The sequence below is a fragment of the Rhodamnia argentea genome, chromosome 5 (assembly GCF_020921035.1).
Source record: "Rhodamnia argentea isolate NSW1041297 chromosome 5, ASM2092103v1, whole genome shotgun sequence".
In the NCBI taxonomy this organism is placed as follows: Eukaryota; Viridiplantae; Streptophyta; class Magnoliopsida; order Myrtales; family Myrtaceae; genus Rhodamnia; species Rhodamnia argentea.
In genome coordinates this window covers 15,537,291-15,546,629 of record NC_063154.1, presented here as the reverse complement: position 1 = coordinate 15,546,629, position 9,339 = coordinate 15,537,291, and positions in this window count along the sequence as shown.

Genomic DNA, 9,339 nt, shown 5'->3' with positions numbered 1-9,339 from the left:
AGAAGAACCCAAGTGCAAGCCCGAATAAAGTAATCAAACCCAACTCGAGCACAAATCAAGAAGAAACAATCAAACGCAGCTCCAAAATGAAGGGCAGTTCCAAAATAAGCACCAATAAAGAACCCAAGAGCAAGTCCATCTCAATCAAATGATCCTTAAAATGTCATTAGACCTCAATTCCAACCTACTACCACAGAGCCAAAATCAATGATAAAACGTTTCTTGCAAATAACCACTCAGTCTCCCTAATATCCTAAACATAAAATGGTTACTGTAAAAAAGAAGATAGTGGGGAAAGGGATCCCGGTGAAGAGCATACCTATAGTTCCAGTTAGAAAGAGTGCATGGATTATGAATTAAATTCAATAGTCAATCCAAAGAAGAAGGAAGTGAGAGGGTTGGTTATTCTAATTGACTAATGGGAGGGTGGTTTTATTTATTTATTTATTTATTTATTGTTGTGACGTTATTATGTTTTTGTGCTATTTTGGCTGATGCTGCTCAAGTGATGTGTTTAGCAGCAAATGTTGAAATTACGTTGATGTAAGAACGTCATTTTGCTATTTGGTATGAATGTAATGTTGTTTGATATATATACAAGCTAAGGCTCATGGAATGATTTCTTTTGTATGTGTCCAAGTTTGTAAATAATTTCTGCTGCCCCCAAGATGTCGAATCTACTTTTTAAGCTGTTCATGGATGTGTTTAAGAAAGTGAAATCAATAGATCACCTTTTAAAAAGTTGAGGAACATTAGTAATCACATTTAAACGATTTTGGCACTCAATAATCACTTGGAAACTGGTGAAATTTCTATTGTCCTTCAAACCCATAAATCAATAGTCAAAACCGGCCACAAAAAAGCTAGATCATCTATCCGTAATTAACAATTGCAGCAACAACACTTTGTCTAGCAAATGAAGCTCATAACATGCCATTTAACTTAGCAAATTGAGCACTAACTGGTCATTCAGACCATGCACTGAATAGAAAAAATTGAGGAACTTGCTTTCTTGACTAATGATTGTTGTACCTTCTATCCTCAATCCACAATTGCAGCACAAAACGCAATTCCAACAAAATGAGCAGTGAGCACGTAGGGCAATAATTAACACACATTAAAGTTACACTCTTACATATTTTTTTTCTAACTTCATTTTGGCGGCGAGCCACATTACGCGGTGTAAATTAAGTTAATGACAATTATAGTGTTATTTTCTCGAGATCAAGGAGACAGTTTTAGACAACACTTTATGGTGGAGGTTGTGAGTGGTTAGTACAATTAAATTTTTTTGATCCAATGGAATAAAAATTGAAGGTTGAATGGTCTTTTTAAGGTGGCCATAAAGTTTAATGATCATCTTTCATTGGCGTAAATTATCTCCAAACATAAATGGTGTTTTCCGGCCAAAAAAGAAACACAGAATAAATGTGGAAAAAATTCCAAATAAGGGTCTGAAATGCCCTTATTTTCTCAAATAAAAGCTCAAAGTGGACTTTATTTCAAATAAGAGCTTGAAATGTCCCGATTGTTTGAAATAAGGGTCTCAAGTAGATATTGTTTCAAATAAGCATTTGAAATAGCTTTATCAATCTCAAAAAAGGACTTCTCACCAATTGGTTAGGGGTATTTTCATCATTTACATTTTTTTTACTCTTTTGAATTTTTTTATTTGTTTATTCCTCTATCTGTTTTCTTGAAATTTAAAAAAAATAAAAACAACAAACACAAGCTAGAGGAGTTGCCTCCCCGTGTTTTCTCTTTTTTTTTTTCTTTTAATTTTTAGATTTGACTTTCTTTAATTTAATTTAACTAAAAATTGAGTTAAAATTATATTTTGATGAAAATGCCCTTGACCGATCAGAATATTTATCCAAACACCGACGTCAAGCCTTATTTGAAATAGACATAACCACTTCAGGCTCTTGTTTGAAATAAAAATGGTACTTTAGGCTCTTATTTAAAACAATGGTTACTTCAATATATTATTTGAGAAAATAAGAGCACTTCAAGCCCTTAATTGAAATTTTTCCATAAATGTGCCAAGACCCAATAAGGTAATTAACGTACACACTCTTGGAGAGAAACAATGTAGTAAATTGGTTTCATTACCTTAATTGCAATTTCTAGCTCCTCTCTCTATCTGTCTTCTTCTTCAACTTTCATCCTTGGGGAGATTTGAGATGTCTCACCCTCCCCTCCTTCTCTTGTTAATTTTGTTTGAATTTTTTTATTCTTTTTTTATTATTTTTTCTTCTCTGTCGGTCTAGATGTAGGAGTTCTCTTCTCCCGGTTTTGTTTTAGATCTAAGAGTTTGAACTCTCCCGATCTAATTTTAGATCTAGGAGATATCGTCTCCCAATTTAGATCTAGGAGTTCAATAATTATGTTTTTGGGAATTCAATGCTTTGTGCTATGATTGTATACAAGTTCTCTAACTCCAGCTTTAATGGTGATCGCGAGAACTCTGATGTCTAGCTGAACTACGAAGATTCGCTCTTCCAAATGTTTGATCTATGTTCGTTCAACTTGTTTTGGTTATTTCTATATGGCGATGGTGTAAAAGAAGCCTAACTTAGGTGCACGCCACTAATTGGCAACGCCATAGTTACTAAAAGAGGGAGTGTGTGCTTAACCTTGGCAACGAGATGAGATCTAGTAATCGGCCATCGATTATTTTGTTTGACAGATCTGTTCTTTGTTTTTAGTATTATGACATTTGTTTTACTATAACATCTATGTTCTCCCTGTGCATGTTTAGGTACTGAATACAATTTTCTTCCTACTAAAAGAATACAAAACTTTTGAGACTTGGTCTTACTAAAGCCTTTGGATTTTTATTTTTTCCAATGTCACAATCAGGTTTAACGGTCAGGTGGTACCCGAAGCGCGAGCAAAGTTTACACTGCAAACCTCAAATTTCAAAAGTAAATTGTTTTAAATCCTGCGTCTTGTGCATTTCCTTTTGCGAATAATAATTTTGTGCACTTTTTTTTTTTTTTTTTTTGACAATTCGAGAAGGTGGTGCTCATTCAAAACATCGAACATAGCCTGAATGACTTGACACTTTGGATTCATTTGACTACGACCAATGGACAGAGGAATACCTACGTTTTATAAAATAGGATGTCCGCACTTTCAGTTTGACTAATTTCACAAATTTATACATGTAAGCTTTCTCTCCACGTTTATAGCCAGCGTAAAATTTTATTCATTAGGCGGCGGCGGCCTTTGGAATATTCTCGGCTAAAGAACATTAAAAGTGTCAAAATTTGTGTACGAAACTTATTTTAGTGCCAAAACTTTCAAAACGATCACTTAAGTGCTAACTTCTTTTAAAAACGATCACTTTAGTGCCAACTCTAATTTGAGCTGACGTGGCTTGTCGAAAATCCAACACATGTTATTTTTTATTAATATTTGAGTTGACAAGGCTCGGTGGAGTTGACATTGAAGTGATCGTTTTAAAAAGAAATTGGCACTTAAGTGATCGCTTTTAAAAAAAGTTGGCACTTAAGTGATCGTTTTGAAAGTTTTGCCATTGAAGTGATCGTTTTTAAAAAATTTGGCACTTAAGTGATCGTTTTGAAAGTTTTGACACTAAAGTGAGCGCCCTACACAAGTTTTGGCACTTGTGGTGTACTTAAACCGAATATTCTCTGTGAAATGGCTTGGGATTGGACATATATGGCTATCTCAAAATAAAGTCAACTTTTTGACCAGAAAAATTAAAGTCCACTTGATCCAGAGAAGCGAAAAATATAATCTAGGCTCAATTTAGAACGACGCAGGATTAACAAGATCAATCATAGAGGACAGATTAGAAAATGTCACATGTAATCGTGAGACCACGCTCTCAATTGGTAGAGTGTTGGTTTTTGAACGCAATCGATCGTGTTTTAAAGGTGCCTTCCACTCACTGTAATTTCATGGACCACGCTGGCAATTGGTAGTCTTATCCTATGTACATGAACGAGACGGTTTACATGAGTTTATGAGGAGTAATCAAGGCAAAATGTTTGAATATCCCATATTATCAAGGGGAAAAAAAGAGAGGAAAATGCAACACATAACAATTGTAACATACCCACCCACGCATGACCGAGTTGGTGAGAGCGAGCTTTTCCCTTATCAGGTTCTATGTTCGAAACTTCTAACTCGATTTCGTGATTTAAGTGGGAGGCCCCGCGGTGGGTTCTTTGGGCTAGTCTCCCATGAGGTATAGTCGCAGGACACATGCATAAGCCATTGCGACTGTGTGGATCTTTAGTTACCAAAAACAAAAAAAAAAAAAAACAATTGTAACATGTGATAAATTTATGACATCATGACCACGTGGTCAACGAACTTTCTTCTTGACTGCAAGAAGAAGAAAATAGGGAGTAGCAAGTCAACATCGATTGATTTCAGAGCCACCTGTGTCTTTGTCCACCTAATATTGTCTTGCAAAAACCTAATTGGACAAAATTAAACGAATTTATTGTTCTATACATAAATAAGAATTAATTTGACTTTCATACTCTTATTAAATTCAAGTTCTCACCGGAGAATCAATTAGTTAGTAAATGCAAGGGTTTAATCCAAGTTGCTTTCTCTATTAAAAAATGGTCTTGTAAGATGAATAATCCAAGGACTCCGATTGGCTATAGTGTATTTGAAGGAGACAAGAGTTCAATAAGATGAATTGTTAACTTCCACTCTTTGGAAAATCTAGAAGATACCCAAAGATATGCACACCAACGTTGACAACAATTAAGATATGATAGAAGTTGAGTTTACTGGGGAAAATTACCATTTTTTTTAAGTTTATTGCATTTATGACAATTTAGTTTTAATTCTTTCAATTTAACCAATTTAGTTCTAAGTCTTTTGAGATTTTCCAATTCCATCATAAACCTTTTAATTATGCTAATTTGGTCTAAAAATTGTCCACGTTAGCACCGATCATGTCACGTAAAATGGCCGGCGTTAACTAAACCATCACATCGGGGATTTTTGGCTAAAATTGATCGAAAAGAGCTAAATTGACAAATGGTCAAAATTTTTATGATTAAATTGGCAATTATCAAAAGTTTTAGGTTTAAATTGGTATAATTGAAAGGTTTGGAATTGAATTTGCAAATCATCAAAAGGTTCCGGACTAAAGTGGTCAAATTAAAAGGTTTAAGGTTGAATTGACTCAAGTACAATAGTTATACTATCTACTGCAAATGGAACCCAAATCACACCGTCGGTGGAACAATTTTGAAATTTCAACGAATTGATTTAGTTGCTCATATCTTATCAAAATCAATTTGAATTCATTATATTATATTGAACTTAGCACATCTCGAATATAGTCATAATCTCATTGGACGGTCAGTGTAGACTAATATTTTAGCAGTGACCTGTGATGGATGAGCACGTTAAAATAGACAACAAATTAATAGGCTAGGATCCCCTATCTCCTCATTCAAAATGATGGTTGTTTCTCCATCGAGACCATCTAAAGGAGGAGAAGGAGACGAAGACCTATTCCTGAGCTAAATCGTTTATGCCTTTTCGAAATAATCTTATGTATTTTATATTCAATATTTGGGTATTAGATAGTTGATTCTTTTCCACAGAATATTCATAAATTATCTGATATTTTCCTTTAACATAATAACTTTTTTGACAGGAACATAACAACTTCGACAAGACACCTTTTTCATCAGTCATAGTATTTCTCCTTTATTCTACCGATGGTGGAATTCGGACTCCACCGGCCGCCGCAGATGGTATAACAGCCCATGTAAAGTTTATCTTATGGACAATCTTTTACTGAAGTGATTAAATTTTAATACATTGCTTGTAATTAATATTAATTTTCAATTGTATGGACAGGACGAGCTCGGGCAGGGTGGGGCCACATTACTCGGTAAATTTAGTAGATGAGTCTTGATATATCTCATTCTTTGCACAACAAATAAAATCATCAGTCAAACAACGGTACTCGAAAAATCATGTTGTTTGGTACATGAATCTTAGTAAGCATTTATCCATTGCTTACTTACAAAACCGTGTTGTTTAGTACATGAATCTTAGTAAATATTTATCCATTGTCTCTTTGTTAAAATGTCAATTCTCTATCATTTGCATGCTGAAATATTTCTATGTCTATACGATGTTCCTGACTATTACTTGCACTTTGTACGGGACATAAGTGGACGCTATCAATACAATTTTTGTTACGGTCAAATCTTACTATGATAGATCAAGTCTGACATTTTGACAAGATGGGGCCGATTCATCATCGTGTTTCCATTGATAGTGATATGACTTGAGAGGTGCTAACCAACAATTTTGGATTCTGAAAATTCAACTTGCTTCCTCAGGTCTGACGATATTAATTAAAGTTAGACGTTATCAAGTCCGTTTATCTTAATATCAAACCCTTGCTCAAATAATCACTAGGATCAGACTTTATCAAATCCTGAAATTGTATTGATGGTCTCGACTTATGTCCTGTACAAAGTGCAAGTAATAGTCAAGAACATCGTATAGACATAGAAACAAATTTCGAAACGCAATTGTAGAGAATTGACATTTTAACTTAGAGACATGATAATTATTTACTACAATTCATGTACTAAACGTCATGATTTTTTGAGTGTCATTGTTTGATTGATGGTTTTATTTGTTGTGCAAAGAATGAGATATATCAATACTTGTCTACTAAATTTACCGAGCGATGTGCCCCCCACCACCAAAATCTCCTCCTGTCTATACACTTGAAAATTGCTATTAATCACAAGCAATGGATTAAAATTTAATTATTATTTCAGGTAACCTATTATTATTACGTACTTAACTAATTCTTTTAATAATTATAGAATAATCGTGGCTCTCCTACTCCTATTACGTTGTTGAGGGAGCCTTCCTGGAAATTTTGTGGACCGATTGTGACTTTTCACATTTTGGGCCATCAAGAGGCTTTTTGCTCGTTCAAGTCGTCCCCTTTTTTTTTTTTTTTTTTTTGGTGCGGGGGTTTCTTTGTATTAGGAAAAATTTCAAAAGTGAATCTCAAATGCTTTCATTTTCTCAAATAAGGGCCTAAAATGGTCCTTATTTCAAATAATGGCATAAAGTGCTCTCATTATCTCAAATAATGACATGAAGTGGCCATGATCGTTTCAAATAAGGGCCTCACCTCGCTACCCGGCTGGCCGGCTAAAAATTTCAATTGATCAGGGGTATTTTTGTCAAAATGCACTTTGAACCTAATTTTTAGTTAAATTAAATTAACTTAAAATTTAAAAAAATGAAAAAAAGAAGAAAAGAAACTCAGGCGGGAGGAGGCTGCCCCCTTGTGTGTGGTCGCCACCCCAATGCTGCACCCCCGGGCCTAGGTGAAGTCGCCGACCCTCGCCCGTGTCCGGGGATGCGGCCTTGAGGGGTGCAAGGTGACGGTCGGCGAAGGGTTGGCCATCTTTGCCCAAGACCAACCAAGGGCCGTAACCATCCCTTGGACCCGGGCGAGGGCTAACGACCCTCTCCCGGGCCTAGAACTAGGAGAGGGTTGGGACCCTCTCTTTGCTCTAGCGAGAGCTTGCTGGCCCTTGCCTTTGGTCGACGGGGTCGCCGGCCCTTGCTAAGGCGCTAGCAACCCCACCAACTAGACCCGTTGCCCCACCGGTGTTGGGGCGGCGGCCACAAGTGGGAGTGTAGTCCCTTCTCGCTTGTGTTTTCATCCTTTTTTTATTTTTTAGTTTTATTTTTTTAATGTTTGAAAAACTCAAAAAAGGAAAAAAAAAAGTTAAAATAAGAAAAATTTATTAAATGACTAAAATGTCCATATTAACTAGTAAGTTAGGCCCTTTTTTGAGACTGATATGGTCTCTTGAGGCCCTTATTTGAATAATATCCATTTCAAACCCTTATTTGAGACAATGATGACACTTCAAGCCATTATTTGAAACAAGGTCAACTTCATGCCCCCATTTGAGAAAATGAAAGCACTTCAGGCCCCTTTTTGAAAATTTTCCTTTGCATTGTTCCTCTCTTTTACGGTTTTGTTTTGGTTTCAACTCGTGGGGTCCAACTTATCGTAAACAACATCATTTAGGTCTTAATTTTTTTCGGAACTTTCCTTCATTTTTCTAAAGTCGTTTTAATAAACTTTTTTAAAGAAAATTATGCAAGTACTTTTTAGAATCTAACATATTCTGCTCTTATCTTGCTTATATTCAAAATTATGCAAGCACTTTAATAATTCAACATGCTATTTAGGAGCGAACATGGTCCACGTAGAGGTGTCAAATGAGTGGGTTGGGTTGAGTTTGGATGAGTCATAAATAAGTCCAACCCAAATGCACCCATTTAACTCGCATTGACCCATTCATTTCATATACAATTTAGATAACTCGTACCCAATTCAATCCATACCCAACCCACATAACTCACCTTTTTTTTTAATTATTACAAATTATAGCAAATATAAAATACATTAAAAATAACAAAAAACATTCGGGTGAATTTCAATAGTGCAACTCCACCTCTTGCTCCACGGCTAGAGTCAACTGAATCGCTATGGCAACCCGGCCACCACCTCGAACACCGGTATGCGAAGGCATCCTCCCAATGAACCCCCACTTCTCACCACCATCTATGCTTTGGCTTGAACAACCAATGATCCGTCCTCCATAGATTGTTCGCCCCCTTTGCCTCGATTTCAAACCATAGGGAAACCCTCACTCATGAACAGCCTCAGCAAGCTCAATCCAAAGCGTAACAAATCCTTATTAAGTAATGGCTTTTCAAGAGGACAAACTTACGGGCTAGTCGTCTTTCTGACCTAATAACTAGTATCGCCTCTCCGCCCAGCTCTATCAATAAGCCCTTTCTTTTGCAATACTTAATAAGGTCTCTTATTGCCCAATTATTATTACAATGTTCTCTATCATAGAATTTGGCCTTCAGGGTCAACCCAGCCGCTTCGATGAGGAAAGCGGCGCAAAGGAGGCTCGAGGGCTTCTTAAGGAAGGCGAGGGTGAGGGAGGGTAAAGGAAAGGCATTTTCTGGTCCCCTGAGGTGGGGGTTGTTTGATTTTGTTTTTTTGTTGGGGGTGGGGGGTACGACTTTAGCTGCCCCACAATGATGGCTCTGTTGTCTTGTGAAGCATTGAAGCTTGCTTCTTCTCCAGAGTGTTCTTGGTCATCAATACTACCTGTCGTTAATAGAAGCGATCCGATTCTTTGAACAATCGAAATTTCGAAGATGGGGCGCTAACTAATACTCAGCACCGCGATAGCAGTTATACCCTTTGTCTATTGGAATCAGAAAGGCTCTCACTAAGAGAACAAAAGATGAGGAGCTTGA